Below are 15,673 nucleotides of genomic sequence, written 5' to 3' on the forward strand. Positions count from 1 at the left end.
CAAAAAAAGTAATTGAATGTACGAACATTGTAAGATAGACAGGTGCAATGGATAGTAGGGAAGAAAACAGGGCATGAAATAATTCACATTTATGTGGTCTAACCAAACAGAATAGCAGGACATAATTTCACATATATGATGGCTAATTAAACAGGATAGCATGACACAATTTCACATGTATGATGGCTAACTAAATAGGATAGAATGACATACTTCAAAATATGATGACTATGTAAACAGGATGACATGATATAACTATACGATGTGTCTATTAAAGTGGTTGGCATGCCATAAATCACAAACATGCCGTCGATGGAAACATGATGGCATGATATAATTCACGGATAGAATGACATAATTCAAAATATGATGACTATGTAAACAGGATGAGATGATATAACTATATTATGTCTTTAGAAAATGGGTTGGCATGCCATAATTCAGATACATGCTATCTATGTAAACATCATGGCATGATATAATTCAAATATATGATTTATATACTAAGGAAGTGAGCACAGGGCAATCGCATATATGATGTGTCAACTAAGGAGATGGCATTCAATATCATGTATATGATGTAAAAACTAAGCATTGCAATACAACATATGCATGATATGAGTAATATAACCCTGCCAAGTTTGAGCATACACCTCAGGGGGATAATAGGACTGGTCATCGGCCTCTGAATCCTCCTCTGAAGAGCTATCTGTAACCAGCAAGATATCTGCTTCAGCAGGTAGCATTGTCTGATCTAAAGACCTTGTTTTCACTCCATATTTCTCCATCACCAATTCAAATGGCTGATGCACAGGAAGAGCAGTTGAATATACAAAAATTGTCGACAAAAGCAATGAGAAATACAAAAAAGGACAGCATGATATAATTCACATATATGACGCTTGGTTAAACAACATGGCATTGCATAATTCACATATATAATGCCTTGCAACAAGATAGCATTGCATAATTCACATATATAATGTCTTGCAACAAGATGGCATTGCATAATTCACATATATGGTAATTAGACACTAAACAGGTGGCATTCACACAAAGCATGTCTAAACTAAGCAAATGACATAGCAATGCAAGATACCATACGCACGATAAGAGCAACATAACCCTGCCAAGTTAGAGCATGCACCTCGGGGGGGGGGGGGAATAGGACTAGTCATCTGTCTTTGAATCCTCCTCTGAGGAGCTATCTATAACCAGCAAGACATGCACTTCATCAGATAGCATTGTCTGCTCTGAAGACCTTGTTTCCACTCTAGATTTTTCCATGACCGTGTCGAATGGCTGATGCACAGGAAGAGTAATTGAATGTACTAAACTTGTTGACAAATTTAACACGTAATAAAAAATGATGTCATGATATAATTCACATATAAGAGGACTGGCTAACTAGGGTGGCATTGCAAAATTTACATATATGATGCCTGGCCAAACAAGATGGCATTGCATGATTCACATATACGATAAAGAAACTAAACAAATGGCATTGACATAAAGCATGTCTAAACTAAGCAGATGACATCTTTGATGTATACAGTAAGCAATGCAAGGCACCATATGCATGATATTACCAACATCAGCATGCCAAGTTAGAGCGAAGACCTCATGGAGTAAATAGGAGTGGTCTTCTGCTTCTGAATCCCCATCAGAACAGTTATCTTCCTCTTGATTACGATACGAAATGGGTGGAGGGGGCTGCCTTTGTGCCCACCATAGAGTGACGTATGCATGAAATTTTATTGTCAGACAAGGCTCGTCTCTTTTGCTCTACATGTTCAGTTCCATTGCTTACAATAACTCACATGCATAGGAATAAAACATAGTGAGATTATGTAAGGAGTGCATGCACAAATCCAGAGTGATGGTAGCAAACAGTGGATAGACCGAAAACCAATTGTAGCAGGCAGATAATAGCTTTAGTTAAAAAATACAGATAATGGCTCCTTTAATGTTTGTTTGCACCCAACATGAAACTCATAGTAGACACCCGAGATTAACCAGATAGTAGACAGATAGTACTGATTGTTGCCCCAATATGTACTCCACAACCATTTAAAAACTCATGTTTCAGCATATGTTTGGACCTGACTCGGAGTCTAATAGGTGAACACGATGATAAAGTAGCATGTCATCATATTAAGCGATGCATAACGTAAGCAGACACGGAAGAGTGCGACCTCTCTTGCGGTGTCACACCCTAGCTAGTTCAAGCATTAGAGTGTGCATCATGTTTAAATTCCTCATAAATTTGAAATGGGGAAGATAGAACCCCCAGCACCCCCCTGGAAACAACTAGGGTTTACTAAAATTATTTTCATTGAACCTGAAATGCCCTTCTAAAAAGTTCACTCTCTTTGTCTTGGGTTAGAACCTCTGGCAAAATTGGTGCACAATTTTCTAGGTCAACAGAAGGTCATTAAATTAAATCATAAGTATTTGAATTGGGCATTTAAATGCTATAAAATAATTTAAATGCTCAAATAATTCTGGAAATAAGTGTGGGCTGTTGGAAATATTCTAAACAGAGCCCACAATTATTTTCAGGATTTTGGGAAACGTTTTAGTATTTCTAATAAAGCCCTAAAGTTACAGAATAAATAAAAATAGAAAAACAGAAATTTAAAGAGAGGGAGAGAACTTACCTGGCCGCAGCCCATCAGCCGGCCCACCCGGCGGCCCAGCGCTGTGCTGGCCCATGCCAGCCAGCTGCTTCGTCCCCGCCAGGCAGGCAGAGAGCTGACGCCGGCGGGCGCGAGCTCGCCACGGCGCCAGCAGCTTGCCGCGTCACACGTCTGGACGCTGGATAGGCTCCACGTCGCCGCCCCGACCCCGCGGACACCTTACTTGCCCCCCTGCCTCTCCCCCTCGCTCTCCCGCACCATGGTCGACGCACCTGCCGCCGTCTCACCGCCGTAGTCGCGCCCTCCGTCGTCCCCGCGCCGAGCCACCGTGTCCAGAAGCTCCGCCGCCCTCCACTCCGTCGAGCAAGCCGAGCCCCGAGCGCTCGCTTGCCCCGCAGCCTCTGCAACAACCTCGCCCGACTCCGCCATCGCCAGAGATCCTCTTTGTCGTCGCCACCGCATCAGCTCGTCCCCGACTGCGCCGTCCATTTCTACGTGACCGCCATGAGCCCAGCTCCATCCTCGCCCTCTCCATTAACCCCCTCCTGCACCGTGTGCACCGTACCACGCTCACCCGAGCACCCGCCGCCGCCAAGCTCGTCGCCGACGTGTCTCCGGCCACCCACCGGCCACACCATTGCGACCAACGCACTCATCGCACCTGCTGGAGCCCGTAGCACCATTCCACGCGCCTCGCCGTGCCCTGCAGCCTCGGTTTCGGCCTCGCCCGAACTCTGGCGGCCACCAAGGTCGTCGCCGGCGACGTTTCCGGCCACCCTAGCTCCACCCACTGCCACCACTCGATGCGGCTTGCTCCCAGCTATGCGTAGATGCTCTCTGCCGTCGTTTTGGTTGCCGGAGCACGAAACCCGCAGCCCTCCGCCGCATCTGGCCTCGCCGGCGGCTAAACGCTGATGAGTTTGACTTTGTTTGACCCCTGGGTGGGCCCAGGTTGACTTCCCTGCGTCTATGACAAGTGGGCCCCCCCTTTGCTAATTAACCCAGATTAATTTTAACTAAATTTAGTTAGTTTAAATAACTGCTGACATGCGGGACCCACTGGTTAGCTTGACCTGGACGTCCCCGTTGACCACTGACGTCACCTTGACGCACTGCTGACGCAATAACTAATTTCTGGATTTATTTTTATATAGAGAATTCCAGAAAATATCCAAAACTTCTAAAAATCATAGAAAATCAACCATAGATCCAAATGCAAAGATTTATATATGAAAAATGATCAGAAAAATTCAATCTATCCATGTGTAATGGTTTCATGCATGACAAAACAAGTTAACCTTGCTGTTTAAGCAGAATAAGGTAATGCACTAATAAGGCCATGTTTAATGAACTAATATTTGAATCTTTGATTCAAATGAGCTCATCCCCTTCTGTTTTAGCTTGCATTAGGCCAAGACACTTTCATCTTGCCATGTCATAGCATGCATCATATTGTTGCATATTGCCATGTATTGATTATGTTCGGTGTGTCTTTTGTGGTAGGTTCTGCCTCCGAGGATAACCCCGAGTATCCGTCTGAAGGGCAGTACCCAACTACCTCTACAACAGGCAAGCAACCATTGATCATTCCGATACAAACCCATGTTCTCGCTTCTGCTCTCGTTTACTTTATTAAGACAACGCGATTCAAACTGCTGTGTGCTACGGTAGTTGAACCCTTATCCTCTGCATGACCTGTCATTGCCACAGTAACTAGATGAAACCCACTAGCATGTGCAGGAGTTGATTGAGCCATGTTTGCGATTCCTACCTTGCTATGCCTGCTATGCTTAGAGTTGCGTTTGGTCTGGTTCATCTGGGTGATGGGCTAGAGTGAAATGTTTATGTCGGTAATGTGAGGGATGTGTTGAACATGTTTTGGTAAAGGTATCGATGAGAGGCCATGTAGGAGTACTTGGTGGGTTGTTTCATTGAGACCGTCCATAAGAAATGAGATCTGTATGCGTGATTTAAGACTCAGCTACTACCACACATTGGGCCCTGAAATATGACCCCGCTCGACTTACTGACCCCTCTCGCCCTCTGTCCAGGAGTTGCAACTAGTTTCTGGTGCTTGTAGGTTATGTGTTGGTGGCCGTGCGTAGCGCTGACCGTAGGGGTGGGCTATGATGCGGTAGATACACTGTGGGCGGGTATGCCGGGCGCCCGTTTGGCGTCTCGGGACCCTGTACACATCGTTTGGGGCCGTTGAGGACACCCCGGCCGGATTTCCTTGCGGATGGAACCTGAATAGGCGATAAACCTGGACTAGAGACTTGCGCGGTTAGTCAGGTCGTGGTCTACACCCACGTCGGTTTTCGCTTGAAGTCTGCCGAGCACATGTCGTGTGCAGACGCTAAGTGGTGGAAACATGTGTGACGAAGTACACCCCTGCAGGGTATAAAACTATTCGAATAGCCTCGTCCGCGGTAAATGACTACTTGGTTGCCTATACAGTTCATAGACAAGTTAATGGTTACTACTAAAAGACTCAAGATAAGTGTGAGTACCGAGGATGGCCCTCTTGTAGGATGACGAGAGAGGATCCCCGGTGGAGTATTGTGTTGGTGAGTAGTGGACTCGTGTGAAAAAACTATTCTACTAGTGGAGTCCCGTAGGATAGCTTAGCCAAGAGTCAAAGCTGGCTTGCTGCAATAACCCCACCACCTTCTTGAGAATGAGCATGTATAGTAGGTTTTGATGTAAGACTTGCTGAGTACCTTGTACTCATGTTTGCTTATTTATTGTTTTCAGACGACAACACCGCCCCCTCCGATGGGTTTTGTGTAGACCTTGATGTCGACGAGTGACTAGCCACCCAGGTGGTGATCCTGGCCATGGAGGGCCCTATGTAGATAATCAGGCTTCGAGAAGCCTTCTTTCTTTCTAGTGTCTGTACTCAGACTAGCTGCTTCCGCTTGTGCTTGTATGATTGTATGACTTGAGTGTCGGGTCATGTGACCCCTATCTGTATGAACATGTTATGTATGGCTCTCTGGAGCCTTTAAATAAAGTACTTGAGTTGTAGAGTTTTGTTGTGATGCCATGTTGTATGTACTCATATCAGGCATATTGTGTGTATGATTGAAATGCTTGGTATGAGTGGGATCCGACAATCTAGTTGTTTATCCTTGGCAGCCTTTCTTATGGGGAAATGTAGTCTAGTGTTCCTTGAGCCATAGTAGTCCGCTACAGCCTGGTTCACCGGAGTCCTGCTAGCCCAGCACTACTGCTCAGGACACTTGACTGGCCGGCATGTGTTTCATGTCGTTCCTATGTCTGTCCCTTCGGGGAAATGTCACGCGGTGACATCCGGAGTCCTGTTAGCCTAGTGCTACAGCCCAGAATCACTCGCTGATGACCGACATGCTTGATGTGATTCATGTATGCCTGTCTCCATAGGTCTGTGCCGCTTTGGGTTCACGACTAGCCATGTCGGCCCGGGTTCTCTGTCATATGGATGCTAGCGACACTATCATATACGTGAGCCAAAAGGCGCAAACGGTCCCGGGCCATGGTAAGGCGACACCCGTGGGATACCATGCGTGAGGCCGCAAAATGATATGAGGTGTTACCGGCTAGATCGATGTGACTTGGAATCGGGGTCCTGACATGCGGACCCGTGTAGTCCTCAAGGTCATCTGCTCAGTTGATGATGGTAATGCAGTTGTCGTGGCTGCCGGCAGTGGAGAAGAAGATCTGAGGCGGCGAAAGACAGTCTGGAGAGCGGATCCCTGCTGTGGTGAACCCTTCCGTCGTTGGAGCAGCTGAGCTAGGGTGGAACACAACACCGCAGGAGCAAGACAAACCACACAAGGTTTTCTTTGACACATATTTGTAACAGAAGTAATTGTGCAAGGGCTTGTTTGAATTTGAGGGTTCTAACAATGCAGGGATAGGAAATAGATAGGAATACGATAGGAATGCATGTGCAAAACAGAGAATTTAAAACCACGGGATTTCTGCCAATCTGGGTGTTCGGTTCACAAGAATTGGAAGAACACAGGATGGAAAGAAGCATGGTGAGATTAAGTCAAACAACAAGAAAATGTACGGTTATAATGCTATTTTGCTACTATCTCTTAGTCTTGTGCTTCATGAATAGGAATTTGAAAAGGAGGGCAAGTGGAAATTAAAATGCCTACGGTTTTTCTTTCAAGGAGACACTAAAGGAACAAATCCTACATTTTTCCTTTGCTCCATTTCTTTGCACCAAATTCGTAAAAAGTAGTACCATAGGAAACTTTCCAATTCCTATGTTTTTCATTCACTTTTCCTTTCAAGCACTGGCGATTCTAGTAGGCAGGATTGAGCAAGGAAAATCCTACACTAAAAAAATGTTTTTGTACTACTTCTATTACTTTGGACCCAGGCCACTGCCCTACTAGCTCAGCTCCCAGAGCCATCGACAAATGCATAGCTCAAACGCGCAGAGATAAATAATGATGGCGTTCAAGAGAGTCCATCACGGATAGCAAAGTTTCCTGGTACCTCACTGCTTGTGATATAGTAGGATAAAATAATCATATTTTACGTTACTTCGTGGACAATATATATAACATGTAGAGTAAAAAAGAGATGCAACAAGTGTACAACCTCTTTGGCGAAGCCATGTCGATCTCAGCGTGATTGGGTTGGCCGGTGAGGATGCTCTGGCTGACTTGGCTGTCGGAGGAGGGGAAGAAGATCTTTGGCATCTGGAGATGGAGCCCGAGGTACTGTTCCGCTGTGATGGAGCGTTTCATCATTGGAGCAGCTCCGGTGAGTTGTACGACGCCAAGGCTGAAGCAGGACAAGAGAGACAATGTTAACCTGAGTGGAATTCTAATAGCATCTCCAATAGATGACATAAAATACATAACCACAAAGTGCTAGATGTAAAATACATCAGCCGCTCATCTCTGAATTTAACTGTCGAAACTGAACTTAACTGTTGAAACTGAATTTTGCTGTTGAAATTGATTTTTACAGTCGAAACTAAACGCACTAGAGGCGAGGCTACACGTCAGTCGACTTACTTTTTCATCTCCGGTCAGTCAATTTTGCAGCCATTGGATATGAAATCAAGGGCCTGCAGTTCATCTTCAACCTCCACCCCCCTGATCCGTCAGCCACCACCGGCCAAACAGCCGCCCCCCGCTGCCCGCGGCCGGCGGTGCGCCGCCCCGCCCGCCCCAAAAACACTCCCCACCGTCGGTCCGCCGCCCCGGCCATCCCTCTAGCCCCCCCCCCCCCGTGTCGAGCTTTTTCTCTGGCAATCCCACCGCCCCACCACCACCGGCGACCATCGCCACCACCCTGAACTCTAAGATAGATAGTGGGGTACCTCTCCGGCGAGCCCTCCTCCCTGCTGCGACTGGTTCTTCCTGAAAGTGCTAGTGATCCACTAGAGGGGGGGTGAATAGGTGATTTTTATGAAAGTCTTCAAAACATGGAAGTTTCGAAGACAAACGATAGAAATAAACCTATCACCATGCAGCGGAAGGTAGACTACACTAAGCAAGCCATAGTCAAGTATTCAATGAAGTGAAAGCACAATGACTAATAGCAGCTAGGTAGTATAGATCAGGTAGGAAGATAGTGTGAAGCCAATCAGAACAGGAAGTCACTCAGTGAAGACAAAAGATAATGCAATCATACAATGACTTCACCAGGGCCAACAGTAAATAAAGGAATGGGAAGGATGAAACCAGTGACTCGTTGAAGGCAATGATTTGTTGGACCAGTTCCAGTTGCTGTGACAACTGTACGTCTAGTTAGGGAGTCTGAGATTCAACTCAGAAGGCCGCGTCTTCACCTTATTCCCCTTGAGCTAATGACACCCAGTCCTCGCCCAATCACTCTGGTAAGTCTTCAAGGTAGACTTCCAAACCTTCACAGACTTCATTCACCGGTGATCCACAATGACTCTTGGATGCTCAGAACGCGACGCCTAACCGGTTGGAGGATTCACAGTCCTCAAGTGTAATAAGTCTTCAGATCACACAGACAGGAAGACTTAAGTGATGCCTAACACTCTTTGGCTCTGGGTGTTTAGGGCTTTATCCTCGCAAGGAATTCTCTCTCAAAGGCTTCAAGGTGGGTTGCTCTCGAACGACAAAAGTCGTGCACTAACTCTGAGCAGCCAACCGTTTATGGTTGTACTCTGAGCAGCCAACCGTTTATGGTTGTAGGGGGTGGGCTATTTATAGCCACTAGGAAACCCGACCTAATTTGTCCGAAATGACCCTGGGTTACTAAGGAACTGACACGTGTTCCAACGGTCAGATTTCAAACACACACATCAACTTTACTTGGGCTACAAGCAAACCTGACTTACCCAACTCTGGATAAGATTTGCTCTCATTGTCTTCGCTCGAAGACATAGCATTTTGGTTAAGCATCACTTCAGTCATTCTGACTGGTTCACTTGGACCCCACTTAACTATACGGTGGCTCCTATGACTCAACAAAGAAGAAAAAGAACGACGAAACAACTAAGTCTTCGCGCTCCATAGTCTTCACTCGATGTCTTCTCTTGTCATAGTCTTCAATGTGACTGTCTTCACATACCACCTTTGACTTCAATGTCTTCATACATTTTTAGGGGTCATCTCTAGTAGGAAAACCGAATCAATGAGGGACTTCTACCTGTGTTATCCTGCAATTCTCACAAACACATTAGTCCCTCAACCAGGTTTGTCGTCAATACTCCAAAACCAACTAGGGGTGGCACTAGATGCACTTACAATCTCCCCCTTTTTGGTGATTGATGACAAACTGGTTGAAGTTTTCAACGGGGAATAAAATATGTGAAATTGTAAAGGATAGGGTATTGTCTTCATAAGTTGCAAGGTCTCCCCCTGAAGATGTGCATATAAGTAATTTGCTTTTGGAATGCAAATGCACATGGCAGGTTGTACTTGTGGAGATCCTCTTCAACCTATGATGACAATTCATCATGCATGATATGATGTAACGAAGATAATGACATGCATAATGGAAAATGGACATCTGCAAAATGATCTAAGTGCGGAATTTATCATCGCACATGCGGAATTTATCATCGCATCACAGAATAGCAAATAAGTAGCAGACGACCATCGAGTTTAAGTGTTACAACTCAAAGAACCAAATGTATCAAAAACGAGAATTGTAAGCACTTGGCAAAAGTAGCAAAAAGTAAAGCAACCACCCATATGGACCCGCTTGAAGACTATCAACTCATATGCTTCTCCCCCTTTTGTCGGTGAGGACCAAAAAGGTTTGAAGACATAGAGCGCCTACTCGTTCCCGTGAGGTGCAGGCGAGGCTGCAGGGTCGTCGTTGATGTCCGGTGGTGCAGAGGAACTTGGTGTAGTGTCAACACGCGTTGAAGTTGGAGGAGGTGAAGTTGCATCATCTTGGTCATCGATGACTCTGGCATTTATGGTCACAGCTGAGGACGAGTAGTCAGAGTCTTCAAGTGAGGGAGTCCGACGCAAGTGAGCATTTCTGGGAGGAGTTGAGTCAAACTTGAACCGTTCGGTGAAGCCATCGTCTTGCAGATCAGCTTCAGCACTAAGTAGGGTCAATCTCTTCCATGACCTCCGACAGGTTTCATGAGTGACAAAGGCATTCTTGGTGGCAAGATTGCGAATGCAGTTGACATCCACCAAGAGGCTTTGCATCTGACGCTTAAGCCAGTCATGATGTTTGTCCTGTTTCTGATGCAGCGCGACGAGAAGCTCTCAGTCATTTAGGACACAAGATCGTCTTCAAGGCCTTTGCGCGATGGTTCTACCAGCGGCGCCAGTTTGAGCGTGAGGGGCACGTGTGCTTCCAGCAAGGGGATAAACACGAGAAACTGCTAGAACTCCTTCAATGGGATGGGTGAAGCTGTGGTGATCAACATTGTGAAGATAAATGGGATCCTTAGCAGGCTCTGGGTAAATAGCTTCAACTAACAGATCAACCTCGAGCAAGAATATAAGATGATTGCGCGCAGACGGCTGATAGTTGAAGGCTGAGTGACGCTTGATAAGACGCATGACCCATGGAGCATAGAATTTCAACCCAAAAATGTCGGAGCTAGATGCAGCCAACTGCCTGATGAAGAAGTCTTGAGCATTGAAGTTGATGCCATTGCAAATATAGAAAACCAAAGTCTTCATTGCTCCTTCAAGCTTCGCTGCAGATGAGTGTCCTTTGACAGGCCATACAGTCTTCCTGATGATATGGTAAATGGTGCGAGGCAGGTACTCTAGGTCTTCAACAAAGAACTCAGATGGGTATTCAGCATCGTGAGGCAGAGGCTTCATCATGCTCAGCATTTGACTCATGTTGGGTTCTGGCTTCTGAAAGATGCTTTCCAAGGCATTTTGGTGTTGTTGACAACCTGGTTCATAGTATTCACCAGGAGTGGGTAGGCCTGTGAGCTCAATGATATCAAGAGCTTTAGCTTCATGATGGACATTGCCTGTCATCCACTCAAGGACCCAAGACTTTGGATCCCTGTTGTAGCCTCGAATGTGGAGAGTTGCATAGAACTGTAGTAGAAGCTCTTCATTCCAGTGCTCCTTATCTATGACAAACTGCAGCCGTCCAGCATCTCTGAAGCAATCTAACGCTTCTTCAAGACAGGGCAGGCCAGCTATAGCTTCAGAGTCTAGGCGCATATGTGGAAATATGCGCCCTTGATTGTATAGGACGCAGGAATAGTAGCTGCACTGCTTATAGCTCCAGAACTGATCTGAGGAAATGTGAGGTCTAGTATAAGGGTTATTGGAGCTGTTGAAGAAGGTATTATGTGCCACAAAGCCATTCACATTGAAGACCCCAGGTGAAGTGGCAGTGCCTGGGAATCGTGGAAGTCTTGGCTTGGGTTTTTGGACTTGAGGTCTGCGCTCGACATGATACTCAAATTGTGGACCCGCAGCAGGTGGAGGAGTCAGAGTGGGCCATCGGACCATAACAGGCTGACCATGATCAAATGCCAGCTCCATTGTAAGAGGTCTTGGTGGGGGGACAGGAGCATTGGCATTGTCGTCATGGGCTTCAGGGGCCACATTTGCTTCAGGTGCTTGGACTTCTGGCACCGCAGTAGCTTCAGGCGCCACATTAGCTTCATCCATGACCACGTCATTGGCTTCAGTGTTGATATTGGTGGTTGCCTCAGGATTGTTCACCTCCACTTCAGGAGCTGGAGGGTCGGTTACGTTCTCCTCGAGAACAACATCTTGGTGGGATGGGAGTGTGGCAACTCTTTCTGGTTCAACACTTGGTCTTCTTCTTCATCAGCTGATGTAGTCGGAATATCTTCAGCCATTTTGGCTTCAGATTCAGACACGTGCACAGTGGGAGTGACTTGGGGCCTTGGTCCTTTGTGAAGCCCGCGTAATGCTGGCAACGCTTGTGGAGATGGAGTGTGGGCCTCAAAGTCATCGTCATCTTGCACTGGTGAGGTAGCTTGCGGTTGGGGAGAGCTTGGGGTGTCTTGTCGTTGTGGGTGATCAGCCCACGATGCATCCTGAGCAGTTGGCGTCAGAGGACGACCAATGCTGATGAGTTCGCTGTGCGTGAGCACAGGCGATGATACCAACTGGTTCTCGATCTGAGGAAGGACTTCATCATCTTCAACATTGTCGTGAGGACAAATGTCTTCAGCTGCGGTGGGGTCAACAGCTGGATTGTCTTCAGCTTCAGGAGCCTCTATGGAAGCAGGCTCATGAACTATCAACTGGCGCTCTTGATGTTCAGACGCAGGAAGAGCCACTGAGATTGGCTCGACATTAAGGGGCTCTATGGGAGCAGCTCGATCTTTCTTCTTGGTTTTGCGTTTCTTGGTTGGAGGAGCATCATCAGTAGTGCCCTTGGTTTTGGGCTTTCTGGATTCAGCTTTAGCAGCCCTTGTTTTCTTCAGTTCTGAAGCCACTGTGGGGACCTTAGGCTTCGAGCCTGTCATACTGGCTGGGAAGACAATTGGATGTACTTCCTGCCTTGGTGCTTCAGGTTCTGCCACAGCTAGCTTCTTCTTCTTCATGGCCGCCATTCGGGGGTCGATCCCTGGTCGCCCCAAGGCCTTGCGCTTTTCAGCCTCATTGTATCCTTGGACACATTTAGCGGCAAGATCCTTCATGCGCTCACAAGAACCTTTTGCTTCTTCGTGTTTGGTTCCGAATGCTTCCTTAAGCTCATGCATCATGGTCTGGAAGTTCTGAATGTCTTCAACGTTGAGCTTGGCCATGTGCTTCTTGAACTGAGCTTTTTCATAATCGATCATATGCTTCAGTTCAACAATCTTCTGAGCTAGAGCCAGCTCAGCAGCAATGGCTCCGTGGAAGGCAACACTCAGGCCAATCGGAAGCTGAAGATCATCAAAGCTGACATTTCGGCTGTCAAACCACTCATCAATGAATGTGTTGATGATTTCAACATCAAAGAGAGGAAGGTCATTGAAGATTTCTGCCTCTTCCTTGCTCTTGATCAACTGCTCAAGAGCATCATCGCCAAGATCGTCGTCGCTGGACAAATCAATGGCGTCATTGCGCAGAATAGCAGCAGCGGTCAGTGCTTGGCTAGTGGCTTGCAAGGGCATCTTCACTTTGGAGGGCTTGGAGATGCGTGACAAATCTTCAGACTGCACACTGTGTTCAGGAGGTGTAGTGGCCAGCGGCTTCGGCCGTGAGGCCTTTGGTGCTGGGGAAGGCTTCGAAGCTTGAGGTTTCTTCAGCTTCTTTGGCTTCGGTGGTGCAGGCGCTTCGTCAGAGTCAGCGTCGTCTGCAGGTTCATCCACGGCTATCCCTTGAACCATAATATGAGTGATGAGACTTTCTAGGTTGTAGAAGGGCCCAACAAGATTGGGTTCAGCTTCGTGTGTGCCATCGGCACGAGGAGCAGAGGGGCCTGGATTGAAGTCTAATCCCCGTGACTTCTTGTTTTCTTTGGCCGAATTCTTGGCAAATTGGAAGTTGCGCTTGAACAGATTATCGTCGCGATAGCACAGTAATGAAGATGGGTCTGCATCTGCAGGGTGTGGTCCACGGACCATGCAAGGATAGAAGCCTTATTCAATGGCTTCAGCTCTGGACCTGGGTTGAAGATTTCTATATAGAATGTCTCCCCATGGTCGTTTGATGGCATTCTTCTCAGCATACTCCTGGGTCACAAACCTGTACTTGAACCACTGTTCTGCCCAATATCTTTGAATCCATTGGATTCGAGTTTTTCGCTGATTGTAGTCCTCCTCTGGATCTGTCTTGTACAGCTCATAGAGGTCAGGAGGCAAATCTCTTGAGGTGTTGCCACGACGCTGTCTGCCACCCTTCCTTGCAGATTTTTCTGGTGCCATGAAGTTTAAACTGAAAGGCTTCAACACTGTCAAAGTCTTCCGTCTATTGGTCAGACAGGAACTGGCTTCAGGAGAATTTATATGATGCTGTAAGAATTCTACAAATGAATGCAGACTATGAGAACCAAGGGATTCTCCCACGGACATGTACCTGTGACAGCATTAAAGGTGCGCGGGAAGGGGAAGAAGTCATATGCATTCTCAGAAGATTTTGAAGATAAATCAGTTTTGAAGACATTGACCTCATAGTGCGAAGACATTCACTTATAGATAGAGAGTTGGTTCCAGATTTGTACGAATCCACGAATAAGTACAAGTGAGGAATCTAACTACTTTGTGAGGCATAAGTGAGTATACTAGGCATATTATGAGATGCAGTATAAGATAGATCCAACTTGTGTGACTAGAAATTGCTTGTGGTTGAAAATGATGAATCTATAGGATCAAAGGGGCTGTAAAAAGGAGGTTTTATTTACCACACGAAGAACTACTAGATGAAGTGGGAGAGGAGGCCGAGCAGTTCGATCTTTTGTGCCCTAACTTGGCGACGGAGGACACCTACGGCGACGGCAGAGAAGACGATGTCCGCGGTCAGCATGAAGACAGCGTCGTTGAGGTCGCGGCAGCTAAGCGCTTTGTCGCCGGCATCGTCGAGTGCTAGCGGTGGCGCTAGGGTTTGTGCGAGAGTGGAAGAAGGGATAATGACTGTGGTAAGGCGTGTTTTTGTAGGGATAGGGACGGCACAGTGTTATTACATAGGTGCCCCTAGCGATTCGCATCTAAAGGACATGTGGCTATCATGCAACACATCGGAGGTTGTTCCACGTTCCCACGCACGCCTGGATTGTCGGGTGGTCGTTCCCACTTCTCCGGGTTTCAGGTGAAAGGATTTAGCATTGAAAATGGATTAATGTTTGTCTCTGTGTCTTCTGCTGACAAGGATGCATAGAAGACATTTTGACAGTGTCAATAGAATGCATATGATTTGGATAGATAGACTTAAGATAGAAGCATAGAGGGGTTAGGGTCCGATCACATTCACTTATATAAAAAATTCAACGTGAAGACATAGCTATAAGTGAATGTTGTAGAGGACAAAAACCAAATTGAAGATAAACATGAGGCCATGTTAACAGTGAAGACAAACAAAATGCGAAGACTTTACAAATGTAACGCCATGAGAAAAAACACTTCAAGGGGAAGAATTTTGGTGGTGGCGTTACCCACCGTATAGGAAGTATTAGACCCAGACACGGCGCACAATTATCGTGGCACTCCAAAGTCAAATTCCACGTTAATATATTCACACTCAGAATGTAAGTCTTCATTGATTGAAGATATACTTTACTTCGTGTGTTGCACATCTAAGTCATCAACATGCTTAAGTGTTAGGATGTGTGCCTGATCACAGGACAGTTGAGGATTCCAAGATATTTAGCTCACACCGTAACTTGCAAAACCTCTTCTCATCCAAGGGCTTGGTGAAGATATCTGCCAATTGCTCTTCAATGTTGACGTGTATGATATCAATATCTTCCTTCATAACATGATCTGTGAGAAAGTGATGACGAATTTCAATGTGCTTTGTTTTCGAGTGCTGAACTGGGTTGTTGGCAATCTTGATGGCGCTTTCGTTGTCGCAGTAGAGTGGTACTTGCTTCAGATGGATGCCATAATCTTTGAGTATTTGCTTCATCCATAGAAGCTGAGCGCAGCAAGATCCAGC

This window comes from Triticum urartu, chromosome 1A (assembly GCF_056163025.1).
Source record: "Triticum urartu cultivar PI428250 chromosome 1A, HENAU_Tu73, whole genome shotgun sequence".
Taxonomy (NCBI): Eukaryota; Viridiplantae; Streptophyta; class Magnoliopsida; order Poales; family Poaceae; genus Triticum; species Triticum urartu.